Genomic DNA, 14,059 nt, shown 5'->3' with positions numbered 1-14,059 from the left:
GTATCAAGGGCTGTAGTAAACAAAATATATACAAAAACTTTGAAGATAAAATGTGAAACATACTGAAAGATGTTAAAAGATCTAAATGAATGAGGTAATACACCCTTTAGAAGACAGGTATAGTCCATACCACAAAGATTGATCTATTGAATCCATACATTTACAGCTAAACCACATAGTTTTTTAAAGGAAATTAACAATAATGATGTTGATACAACTGGATATCCAAAAAGAACAAAAAATTAAAATGTAATCCATACAGCAAGCAGCCACAATAACCCATGTAATACAGACTAAATATTTCAATTTGGAAAAGAAAAAATTTAATTCCTAGAAATGCAGAACAGCATTTTTATATCGGTATGTTAGGGAATGATTTATGTTATTAAAAATAAAACAAATATGAACTATAAGTAAAAGCATTAAGTAAATTTAAGATTTATGTTTATCAACAAATACCATAAAGAAATTTAAAAAGCAAGTCACACATTTTTAGAAGACATTTTCAAAATTCTATAACTGAAGAATTTACAGAATATATATATGGGATTGTGGTGGACATGAAGACGGCTGTAATGTTATTTGTAATGCCGAAGCTTATTTGTTGATGCACAGGCTTACCAATGTTCATTTCATTATTAAGAACATGAGATGTATGTGTATCTTTATTACCCCCATTTTCATGTATTTTATATATCAAATATGTCATAGTGATTTGCTCAGTTATCCCACAGGAATCCCTTACATTATTCTTACATTATTCTAGAATTTAACATTTCCAAAAATGTTACGGAATTTTAAAAGGCAAGTACAAAATTGAAGCAAAATACATAATGAACCGGTAATAATTTCTATTTTCTAGAGAAATTTAAATTTAGAGTTTAAGTTCAAGCAAGCTTTATTTCATCAATTTTTTAAATTCTCATTCACTACATTTTTCACACTGATTTTGCACCTTGAGTTCAGATGCTGAGTTTCTATTTACTTTTCAGTATGCCGTGTTCAGCTGATGTCCAATCCTGCTGATGTCTCTAGGCTAATAGATACAACATTTGGCACATGGACATCAATACACACAAAGCACACTGCCAGCACCAGCAGCTTGCACAATCTGTGCTTGGAAATTTACATTGATCATAATTACCGCTCCACCTGTATTAAATAAAGCTCTTCTAACCTTAGGAACAAAAGTGGCTTCCCAAAGTATCAGTAGTAGCGCAGTAAGTACATGTAAAGAAACGGGGAACAACAAGGTACCTTTCAACATATAATTTAGTGTAATCACATCACCTTGTTGCTTTTTTTTAATAGAGCAAATATGTCTATTTGCATATTAGGGATTTTTGTGTGTTTTTATCAAAATGTTATGATCTGTACCTTGGGTGAGTCTGTAAAGAGATTATCTGCAGTATCTCAATGATTTCTAGGATCCATAGTTATTCAAATAGTCCTCATTTATTGAAGGTATCTTCATTTCCAATAGTCAAGGTGCTATGTATAACAGATACGAAACCGCCTGATGTGTCTCTGAGTATGCTCCTTAAATAGAGAAAGGAAATAAGCAGAAACTATCTGTCTTGCTTTGCTGAGTAGAGATTCAAGGATAACTTATCAAAAATGATAAGAAAGATTCAAATCTAGCCAACCTTTTATTGATTTTTCAGTGCTACTTGTGAAAGGATATATTCCTAAATATCAGGAGTCTCTTGGATGGAACTCTGCACATTTTCTCACTGACATCTTGGTAGATTATTCTTATTAAGAAAAATTGGGGATGGGGCACCTGGGTGGCTCAGTTAAGTGTCTGACTTGGACTCAGGTCATGATCTCACGGTTTGTGGGTTTGAGCCCACATTGGACTCTGTGCTGACAGCTCAGAACCTGAAACCTGCTTCGGATTCTGTGTCTCCCTCTCTCTCTGCCTCTCCCCTACTTGTGCTCTGTCTTCCTCCATCTCTCAAAAATGAATATAATAAAAAAAATTAAGAAAAGAAAAATTAGGGGTGCCTGGGTGACTGATTCAGTTAATTGTCTGACTCTTGATTTTGGCTCAGGTCCTGATCTCACAGTTCATGGGTTTGAGCCCCATGTCAGGCTTGCTGCTGTCAGCTCTGAGCCTGATTCAGATCTTCTTTCCCCCCTCTCTGCCCCTCTGCTGCTTGCTTGCTCTCTCTCTCTCTCTCTCAAAAATAAAAATAAACTTGAAAGAAAGAAAGAAAGAAAGAAAGAAAGAAAGAAAGAAAGAAAGAAAAAAGAAAAGAAAAGAAAAGAAAAGAAAAATCAAGGTGTTAGAATTCATGGTGACACAATGCCTTTCTTCTACCTTACCTACATTTTCTGGCTTTGCAGTAGACCAGGGAATAGCCAGATAATACAGGGAATATAAGAATATAAAACTAGAAAACAAGGCAAAAATAAAAGAAAATAATGAAATATAGTGAAGTTATTAAATAATAAAAACTTAATTTTAAGATGTGATAACAGAAAATGATAAGCCAGTTTGAGGACTTCGTTCTAATTCCACAATGTTCTATGCTTTCTAGGCCTGAGCATCCAAACCTCTGTTTATACTGCACTTCTAGAGCTCTCCTCTCTGTCCTCCCCCACTCTCTACTTCACATGACCTGTCTAAAATAAACTCATCATTGAAGTCCTATAAATATCTCTGAACTCTGTGATCACGTCACTGACCACAATCCCCATCAACAATTCATAATGGCTTTAGTGCCCTCCCTTTGGGTCCTATAGCACTATATTTACCATCACATACGCCATCATTTATTAAGCAGTTTGATACTACAATTCAACATACTGTATTTTCAACAGTAATGTCTGTTTTCCCAAGTAGGTGGTAAGCTCCCTTAAAACACCGAACAGCTTGTTCATTACTTTTTCTCTTGTGGTCACAATACCTGATACATAATACAACTCATTAGTTCATTATATTTCTCCAAAGTAATGCATAAAATTGTAGCCTTTTCTATACTACCTGACATGAAGGTTTATTGCTTAAAAGTAAAAGGTAGATTTTGTTGATAGTCTTATCTTTATAATGCTTTGGACAGAGAGGAGACATTCTTCATTATGAGTTACATCTCTAGAAAAAGTATTCAAAGTCAAATAGATTAAGACTTAAACACAGTGATATCACTGGGATCTGTATTCATAACAAGTACCCTATTCCCAAACTTTTACAAAAATGAGCAGACACATCAAGTACTTACTTATATGATTAATTAGCAGTCATACAAATTTATCTACTCTCATCAAGGCAGGGGAAGAGATTTAGAGGACAAATTGTCTTTGAAGAAAGTAATTTAAAGGTCCCAGCAGGAACTGCCAGGTCAGGGGGAGAAAAATATAGAAATCATGAGTTTGGGTATTGCTAATCTCATCTATCTTTCTACACTGACTATGGCTGAGATCTCAACCTCTTTTTCTCATAAGAGAAACAATAAGCATAATTCAAATAATATTTAAAACTCTACGGACTCATTTTTCACATAACGATCTTCTTTAATATGTATCCCTATTTTCTGGAACAAATCATAATATGAGGTATTTTATCACGGAGGTTGTGGAATTCATAGAATTTCTTGGTGGAATGTCAACGGGTGCCGTGAGGGCAATTTTGTGGAGACTTACAGTCATTTGGTTTTTTAAATAAAATTACCTGTCTCTCATAAATGATTTTTCCTTTGTTATTTCCTCAGAATTAGTTGGGTGACATGTCATGTTCTCACTACCTGTCATATCACAAAGAACAGGACTGATGCAGTTGGAATGCTGTCTGTTAGGGTGAATCACTGTAAGTGGAGGTCTTTGTGTATTTGGTTTCAAAGTGAGAGATTCATGAACTAAAACATTAAAATGTTCTACAGGAAGGTTCTATACATTTTTATATTCATAAGAAATTTTTACGTAGCCACAATAATAAAAATAAAATATGCCATTGAAATTTGGGCCCTAACATGCCATTATTTCTTTCTCAGACAATGAGGTACAAAGCTTATAATTCCATTTACTGCCTTTCATTTTCAAACTCCTACTGCTAAAAAGCAATCAAGCAAACAACGCAGGTAGCACTAGCATTATATACATTATTAGTCTTTTCTTGGCAGAGGCACTTTACTTCCAATCTAACAGGAAATACCGCTGGAGCCACTTAGTTTGGTCAAGAATACAGGTTTTTCTAGTGTATTAAATGTCCTAAAGATTAGATTTTTTCAAAAGCAATTTTTGTTTGTTTGTTCAGATGAAAACACTTGAAATATAGTTACTACCAATGGTAAACCATAAAACTCTTCGGTCAGACAAAAAGGAAATAACTTATTTATCACATTGTTTAACATTGTTATCTTCAGCCTAGGCAATGTCTTTCATTCTGAAAGAACCCCAAATACTTCATACAATTTCCATAATACACAAACAACATTATGATATATAGATATCCATTGTACAGAAAAGAAAACAGTAACAATTTAGTTTACTGTAATCAGGCTCAGAAGATTTAAATAGAGAAAATAAAACTTGTCTCAAAGGAATTGTAAGAAATTTACTGAGGAAAATAGTAATTAATGATGCTGAACTCAAGCCAATACCTTAAGTTATCCAGATAAAAATGTTCTGAATTCTTCATTGCTTCCCTAGTTATCCTTTCCTTCATTATATACAACAGATATGCACATTCCTAGCTATCTTTTCCAGTGTTAGAGCTAAATTACACATGTAAACTTTGTAGTTGGCCATGAACTTCTCATTTATGCAGAAACAACTTTGCAGTTATTTGTTACACAAACCTATTGAGAGTGTACTAGCCTGCTGGCTTGTGTGAACATTTTGTTGAACAGCTGCTCTGGCTTTAAAATTTGGACTTTCCAAGTGCTGTCTGAAATACCAACAGAAAATGTAGAAGGTACAGTAAAGAATGTTTGCTTATATGCTATCATTTCTAACTTAAAATTCATATTTCTTTCTTTCTAAATTAAGGGAATGGACACTAGAGTAAGAAAACAAAAGTGAAAGATACCTGGAAACTTTTGGCTTCATAACATTTTTTAAAACGTTTATTTATTTATTTTGAGAGAGAGAAAGGGAGAGGGAGAGTGCTAGTGAATGCAGGGAGGGGCAGAAAGAGAGGAAAAGACAGACTCCCAAGCAGGCTCTGCCCTGTCAGCACAGACCCCTATGTGAGGCTCCAACTGTGAGATCATGACCTAAGCCAAAATCAGGAGTTGGATGTTTAACCGACTGAGACACCTGGATGTCCCATGGCTTGATAACCTTTAAAACTGCATGGGGTACCCAGGTGGCTCAGTGGATTAAGCAACTGACTCTTGGTTTCGGCTCAGGTCATGATGTCACAGTTCGCGAAGTCAAGCCCCGCATCGGGTCATGCATTGACAGGGTGGAGTCTGCTTGGGATTCTCTCTCTCTCCCTCTCTCTCTGCTCCTCCTATATGCTCTCTCTCTCTCTCTCTCTCTCTCTCTCTCTCAAAAATAAATAATTTTAAAAACTGTACTAAAGTATGCATATGTGTGTATATATATATATATATATATATATATATATGTATATGTATACACCTTCTATATCTGTATAAGTGTATAAGTACACAGATATCTCAGTGGTAAAAATTGGGGAAATAGTAACAACTATAAACAAGAAAGAATGTAAATTATTAAAATAAAATAATAAAAGCTACAAATTAGTAAGATACTTCAGGAGAGTACACTGTGAGAATATTCATACAAAAGGATGTTGTTGGAGTTTTCTTTTTTGAATCATGAATAATTGTATAACCTAAAAGTTTCCGAAATAGGGTTTGTTTAAAGAAGTAGTGCTGATTTACAGGAAATAATATGTTGTACATCTAAACAATGGGAAATTACGTAACCATTACAAGCAATATTGTAGGTATATTTGGGTAGGAAAAATTTCTACACTGAATTATGCCATGGATGAGTAAGTTACAAAGAAGAATTTTCAATACGATGTGTATAATGGCATGAAAATACTGTGTGTGACACACACACACAGAATATGTGTGTGAAGACACAGTGTATTTAATTACTGCTTTGTAATAACAAAATCACCTTCCAATTTCAGTGGTTTATTACAATATTTGTTTCTCGTTTATATTATGGGGCAGCTGCTGTGGGCTGGTTGCTGTAGCTCTATTATATTTCTGTGGCTGCGTAACAAATTAACACCACTGTAGTGTCTTAATCAACTCATTTATCATCTCACAGTTCTCTGGAGTCGGAAGTCCAAGGGAACCCAACTGGGTTCTCTGCTTTTGGGCTCCCAAGGCCCAAGTCAAGTCTTTGCCAGTTGGAGTTTTCATCTGTAAATTGAAGTAAATAATCTTCCTCCAACTTCATTCATTTTTCATATAATTCAGTGGCTCAAAGTCATAGATATGAAGCCCTCTTTTTTTTTTTTTGCAAGCTGTCAGCCTTTTTCTTTCAAAGTGTCAGGGACCACTCACCAACTAGAGGCTGCTCTTAGGTCCTTGCCCTGCTGCCTCTTTCGCCTCAATGATAGTGAATCTTCCTTATATTGAGTTTCTCTCATGCTTTCAATATCTCAGATTTCTTCTTCTACTGTGTCAGAAAAACTCTGCTGTGAAAGGGCTCACATGATTAGTTAACCCCAACTGGATAACCTCCCTGTTTTAAAGTCAACTGATTAGAAACCTCAATTACATCCTCAAAATCCCTTTTGGCTTGTACCAGAATATAATCATGAGAACAACATCAGGAGGTCATGGGGACCATCTTAGAATTTTCCATAGCACAAGCTCTCTTCCATTTTTTTCTCATTCCAGGATTCAGGGACCTCACTGAAGGAGCAGCCCCAATATGAAACATTCCTTTCTAGTTGAAGAGAGAAAAAGAAGGACAGCAGGCAAAAACACACAATGTTTCAATAGCTTTTGCTCAGACAAGGTGCATATCATGTACCTTCCATGCCATGAGCCAAAGTGAGTCACAGGAACCAAGACAAAGTCAATGAGCAAGGATGTATTCTTTGCCACAGGAGGAACACAGATGACATGGCAACTTGACTTAAATAGGCAGGAGGGTAGGGTAATACTTGGGAACAGTAATTCAATCTAATAGGCACAGGGAGAGAATCCCAGAAATATTCTTACTAAAATGGCACAATGTTTAGTCTTGGATGAGATAAACATGATTTTTTATTTTTTTATTATTCTTCCTATATTATTTATATTTTTCAGAAATTGGTGACTTTTTATAACTGAGAAAAAGAAAAGCACACTATTTTGAAATAATATAAAGTATAAGTCACAAAGTTAGGAATTTTTCAAATCTGCTTTGCAGATGAGGAAAGTGAGCCCAGGGGAAGCTGTGCCCTTTTCGTTAGTTACAAGTAGGCTCTATTTTTATTTATTTTTTAAAAAAATATTAATGGCTATTTAATTTTGAGAGAGAGAGAGAGAGAGACAGAGCACGAGCAGGGGAGGAGGAGAGAGAGAGAGGGAGACACAAAATCTGAAGCAGGCTCCAGGCTCTAAGCTGTCAGCAGAGAGCGCGATGTGGGGCTCGAACTCTAGAGTAGTGAGATCATGACCTGGGCTGAAGCCGGACCCTCACCCAACTGAGCTACCCAGGCACTCCTAATAAGTAGGCTTTATGAACTGTGTTTTGTTTCTAAAATATTTTAAAATATGTTTTTAAATTTAATCTTTGATTAATCTTACATAAGAATTGTTATTATCTATATTTTCTTTATAGGAAGAAATGAGGTTCAGAGATTTTTAATGAAACTTCCATGACCAGAATTAGGAAACAGGTATTTTATACTGGATTATATGCCCTTCTGAAATGCTATCATGTTTCTCACTTACATACAAATTAGTAAGAATATCTTAGAGCACCTGGGTCGGTTAAGTGTCAGGCTCTTGATTTCGGCTCAGGTCATGATCTCACGGTTCATAGGATCAACATGCACTGACAGCTCTCTCTCTCTATCCCTCCCCACTCATGCACATGTGCTCTTGCTTGCTCTCTCTCTCTCTTTCAAATAAACTTAAAAATCCCCAATTAATAATAATATCTAATATTTATGGGCACTTACCACATTCTGGGCACTGCACTAAGTATTCACAGTGTTCAATGGAAACTCTTCTTTTTCTTCCTGTATTTGTACATCACTCTTAGAATACACCATATCAGTCCAGTAATAAATAAGGAGAGGGGCACCTGGGTGGCTCAGTCGGTTAAGCATCTGACTTTGGCTTAGGTCATGATCTAGTGGTTCATGAGTTCAAGCCCATTGTTGGACTCTGCGCTCACAGCTCAGAGCCTGGAGCCTGCTTTGGCTTCTGTGTCCCCCTCTCTCTCTCTCTCTGCCTCTCCCCTGCTCATGCTCATGCTCTGTCTCTCAAAAACAAAGAAACTTAAAAAAATTTTTAAATAAATAAGGAGAAGAAATAACTAAAGTGCTCAACTGTAAACAACATTTTTCTTAGCACTTCAACTACAATTTGAGTAAAAGGAGGCAACAATATCAAAATATAAGCATCAGTGTGTTATGCATTAACAGAGGTGCTATGTCCTCATGCTGTACCCTCTACCGTTTTGCAACTCTCTTTAATCTATACTTGGCAATCCATTGAAATATTGGCAAGAAACTCAAATTAGATTATGCTTTGTGGATGCCCACCTTCTCCCTTTGGCGGTGCTAAAGACCTATCTTTCTTATATAGTCCATTATCAATTCAGTCCCACATTCATGACACTTCTTTCAAAACGTAATTCTTCATAAGTGTGTATTCTCACTAACTTCTTCCTGAAAGTGGAATGATACAGGGCTAAAACTAAGGTAAGAAGTGGGGATTTTTCAAATGTGCTTTACAGATGAGGAAAGTGAGTCCAGGAGAAGCTGTGCCCTTTTCATTTGTTATAAGTATACTGCTATAAGTAGGATTAATAAACTACATTTTGTTTCTAAAATATTTTTAAAATATATTTTTAAATTTAATCTTTGATTAATCTTATACAAGAATTGTTACCACCTATGTTTTATTAATAAGAGAAAATGAAGATCAGAGATTTTTAATGAAACTTCATGACCAGAATTGGAAACCAGGCTTTTTAGACTATGGATTATATGTGTACCCTTTTGAAATGCTAGCCTACTACTTACATACAAATTAATAGGAACATCCGATATTTATGGACACTTACTAAATTCCAGACTAGGCTGACGAAAGAGTATATGTGTGTATGCATGTGTGTGTGTGTGTGTGTGTGTGTGTGTGTGTGTGCGTGTGTGTGTGTGTGTTTGTGTGTGTGAGAAAGAGAGAGAGAGAGAGAGAGACTATTTATTGTTTGTAGAACAAAGAAAGGATGTTTTCACCTACTTAAATTAAGCTGGCTTGGAGGAAACTAGGTAGCAGCTATTACAGTTAGTAAGAAACCAAAATATCCTTCAGAGAGCCAGATTTTAGATGAAGTGCTTCAGAAAATGGAATGATCAGCTGGTCAGTAGTGACAAAATGCCTCTTTAACATGACACATAGGTCCTGCTAGGATGTTCCACCTGGTCCTAATTTTCTCCTTGTCCCTTGCTTCCACACCAACTAACTTAAACATCTTTATATCCTGGAAAAAAATCAAGGTCCCAGCTTCTATTCAGGGTTCCTTTCTATGGTAGAGATAATACTTCTAATTGTGTTTGTCGTCTCTCTTAATACAATTTATTCATTCAAAAAGAAACAAATATTTATGAAGTTAATGCTGAATATATGGTGCTATTATCCTCTTCCTCTGATAACATTTAGCCTCTCCTCAACCACCCTTACGGTCTTTCAAGAATGTAGACATACAGAATGTATTGGGATCTGAGGCCATTTTTCTTGACCTATTTACTCCTAATGGTTGAAGGAAACGTAAAAGATTCAATTTTGGAATACACAAGTTTCATTTCTAGAAAAGTATTTTGTTTTCAAGTATTTATTTTCACCTATATCAGAATAAAAAACAGAAACCAAAAATATTTAGCATACATGACAAAAAATAACATTATTCTTGCATTTTTCCTTTTTTGTTCTTTGGAAAGCAATTACTATAGGATAGAAAGCCATGAGAGCATCTGGCTCCTTGGCAGGTCCCAGATACAACTGGCAACCCAGAGACACTGAACGGCTGGCAGATGGTTCAGATGCTATAGATGAGCTTCCTGTCTCAAGTCATCTACAACTGCCCCCGTTCTTTACATCAAATGCATTCAAGTTTCAGTATATATACACTGAATATTTATTGTATATATAAAATGGAGACACATGAACAAGTTTTTCCTTACTTCCTTCTAATAATGTAACTAATTTCAGTTGCCTGTAATCTTCGTTATTTCCATACTTTAAAATATTTTTAAAGTAGAGTGTCTTTGTGAGAAGCTAGATTTTATTGTATGCCCATAGCAATGACACCTAGAGGAAAGGTTCTAGTCTTTGTCCATAGTCATCACGGTGATTGATGCATTTTGTTTGCCTCAGAGTAAGATTCTGAATGTTTTAAGACAGCACTTTCCAAAAAAATGCTATGTTTCATATTCCTCTAAAGACCATGGATTTGTTTTTTCTAATAAGTAATTTAGATTCCAAATCCCTGGACCAAGATGATTGTGACCTTCTTGCATGTATGCCATGTGGAAATCACCACAGGAACAGACTGCTGAACCAAAGGCAAACAAACAGAGCTGGATTGTTGCCTCGTCATAAATCTGAACTTGCGGTCAGTGGGCAACTGCCAAGTCATGGTGAGTTCTCAGACAGCATTCGCAGTGAGCAGCTGAGACGAGAAGATGGCATACTCTAAATATTATTCAAAGTTTAAATGCATTAGAATCAGTAATATTTAAAGATACTCTAAAATAAATCACCTTATATAAAAATTATAATTAAAACACCACACTGAAAATTTTTTTAAAAAACCATTTCTGTTTTATTTTGCCATGGAGACTTAAAAATTCTAGTTTATAGTTACTTTTCACTAAATGTATTGATTTTATACCATTTCTTATCAATTTAATTCAGAAATCATTTATGTGGCATCAGGATTTCTTTTCTATTTACTACCTCAAAAACCATGATTTTGCAGCTGGACTTTAAACATGTATCTTCTCTTTTTCTGGTGTCCGAACTGACCCGTTAGAAGTGGCTCTGCCTATATTAAAATCACAGTGTATTTTACTTTTAGCTTGGAACAAAGTCTTGAGTAAAGGTTTTAATCTTACTAAATATACCAATCAGCTATTTCCATGTAAGAGCTTCTACTTGGGGAAATAAAAATACAACTTGTCTACATAAATTCAACATTTGAGTATATATTATCCTAAACTATCCAGTAGATTGTGAATCTACTTCACTGAATGGAGACATCAAAAATTAGGTAGTCATCAGATTAGTTAGCTCAGTGATTCTCAATTTTAGTGGAACATCACATGCATGGTAATTGACTTAATTTTGAAGCATTTCACTCCATTACTGTTATGGTAATTCATGAGATTGTGGATTTTGTTTTGTTTTGTTCATGTCTTATCTCCAGCACAGAGAATAGCAGCTGGCACACAGGTGTTCAGTAAACAAAGTCTTTAAAGTAAAGTCTTATTAGGTAAATGCAAGGTTGGTAATTTGTTTACATATTTTTGTACAAATTTTTAAAATTCAGAGTAAGACTTTTTTAAATTATTATGAAGAGTTATGATGTGTCATACCTAAAATTTTAAGGCAGAACTAGAGATAGCCCAAGAAAAAGTACAAGCCTGGGATAGAAATTGAGAACAAGGAATTAGTGTTGGCAATACTCAGATTCCAGGAAAAGGGCAGAACAGTATCATTTTAGTCTTAGCAATTTAGAGCTATAGCTTCTCCCTTTGAAGACATAACCTGATAACATAGTAAAAAAAAAAAACAAAACAAAAAAAAAACCAAAAAACTTCCACTGGACATATTATCCTCCTTCTAATTCAGTGTTGACCAAAGGGAGGTATCATTATGGGTGACATGTGAGATAGTATTATGGATGACATTGCCAGAACAGACTCTTGTGGCTTACTGTTAATTTCAGGTGGGGTCTTCCAGCCTGCACAAAAGAAGAAAAACCTTTATGGAACTGGTTTCATCTCTGGGTTCCACAAATTTATAAAGGTCTCTAAGTGATATAGGAACCAAGAATTTCTTGCATTTACTTTTATGGTTATCCACTATGGACAGTTAATGGGAATAACTGTCTATTCTGCTTCTTAAACCAAGGAAAGACATATTTTAAAGGTTGCGTCAACTTATATCATAATAAAAAAAAAACCCAGAAACCCAAACTGTTTAACATGTATAACAAGAATAACATTATTATTGCATTTTTACTTTTTTGTTCTTTGGAGAGCAATTAAATTCTTCTCAGGAAAATGGAAACTATGTGAGGTATTTAAACAGGGAGCTTAATTTAGATAATTGGTTGAAGAGTATTGATTATAAGACCAGAAAAAGCAAATAGGAACATTACTATAACATAGCAATCACAAATTCTGGAAGCAGCTAAAACCCATGTGGTTAGATGAACAAGGTTTGGGGATTATCCAAATTTAAGAGACATGGAGGAAGAGCACCTGGGAGCTTACTCAGGTCTGTAAGAAGAGGCCAGTGACCAGTTACGTCCAGCACCCCAGGAACTGAGACAAGAATAATGACAAAGCTAGAGATTTAGGCCTCTAGGAAGAGACTGCCATTAAGCTGGTGCAGGTGGTTGAAGATTAAAACCAACTGCTTTTTCTGAGAATGAAGTCCTGTTGATGAAAGCAAAGCCAAATGGAAACAAGGAAACAGGAAGAAGTAAGTATCTTCATTCCACTTCTGACTGTAAGTCAACCTCCAGTATCCCTCATTGGAAGAATCTAATAGGAAGCCAGCTAATTCAAAGAAAATTAGATTAGAGTTACAGCAACAACACAACATCACAAAACAGACTGTAGATGAATGAATTTGGGGCTTAAAGACACTAGCTTAATAACTGGTACAACGTTGGAAACATACACCTAGCATTTTCTTCTACTTGTCTTGGGAACAAGCCTAAAAAAAGGAGAACAAAATAACCCCATTTGCAAAGAAATAACAAGTAAACAAATAACCACAGAGATGGAAAGTTTCCCCAAATCTGTGATTTCAGTAGAAAAGGAGAGATTTTGATTTTATTTGAAGTTCCCGGAAATATCTGACAAGGTAAGATGAAGGATGACCAAAACATTTATTTGCAACATTGGCAAATTCCCTAGAACTGAAAAAATAGGCATGGAGGAATTGAATGAGGAAATTACTCAGACCACGTTTACATTAATCAAAACAACCAGGTGTCTAGAAGAGTAGTGTGAGTGATGAGGTGAGACTTGAATCGTGAATACTGCTGTACATCTGCCTCTATCTATCGAGGGGAGTAGTAAATACTTAACAAAAACAAACAAACAAAAAACACATGCTCTCCCTGGGAATGAGGATATGGTCTTGCCCTTATGGATTGGATACAAATGGATCCCTCTTGGAAAAGGTTCACCTGATTCAGATGAGCAACCAAAAAGGAACCAGCACAGGACATTTACCAAAAATTGGGGGGGGGGGGGGGGAACAGAAGAGAAATGCATGGAACATGAATATTTTCATAAGAAAAAGTGATTTCATTAAACAAACAGAACTTGTGATCACTTATATTAATATGAAGATAAAATAAGATTTGAAGCAATATAATTTATAAAAAGGTCATCAAGCAAAGATATAGGACTCAGAAAGTTCAGGAAAAAAGGAGAGGAAAAAAATAATACTGTTTTAGAAATGCAGGTATATTTGAAGTTCCTGGATAAAAACAAATGGCTGAAAATGAAATAGAAATGCATGAGGTCAAAAGTATTAGACTGGGGTGCCTCGGTGGCTCAGTTGGTTAAGTGTTGAGCTATGGATTTTGGCTCAGGTCATTATCTCACGGTTCATCAGATGGAGCCCCTCATCAGGGTCTGTGCTGAGTGTGGAGCCTGTTTGGGATT

The sequence above is a fragment of the Panthera leo genome, chromosome A1 (genome assembly GCF_018350215.1).
Source record: "Panthera leo isolate Ple1 chromosome A1, P.leo_Ple1_pat1.1, whole genome shotgun sequence".
Classification (NCBI taxonomy): Eukaryota; Metazoa; Chordata; class Mammalia; order Carnivora; family Felidae; genus Panthera; species Panthera leo.
This window is presented reverse-complemented; position numbering follows the sequence as displayed.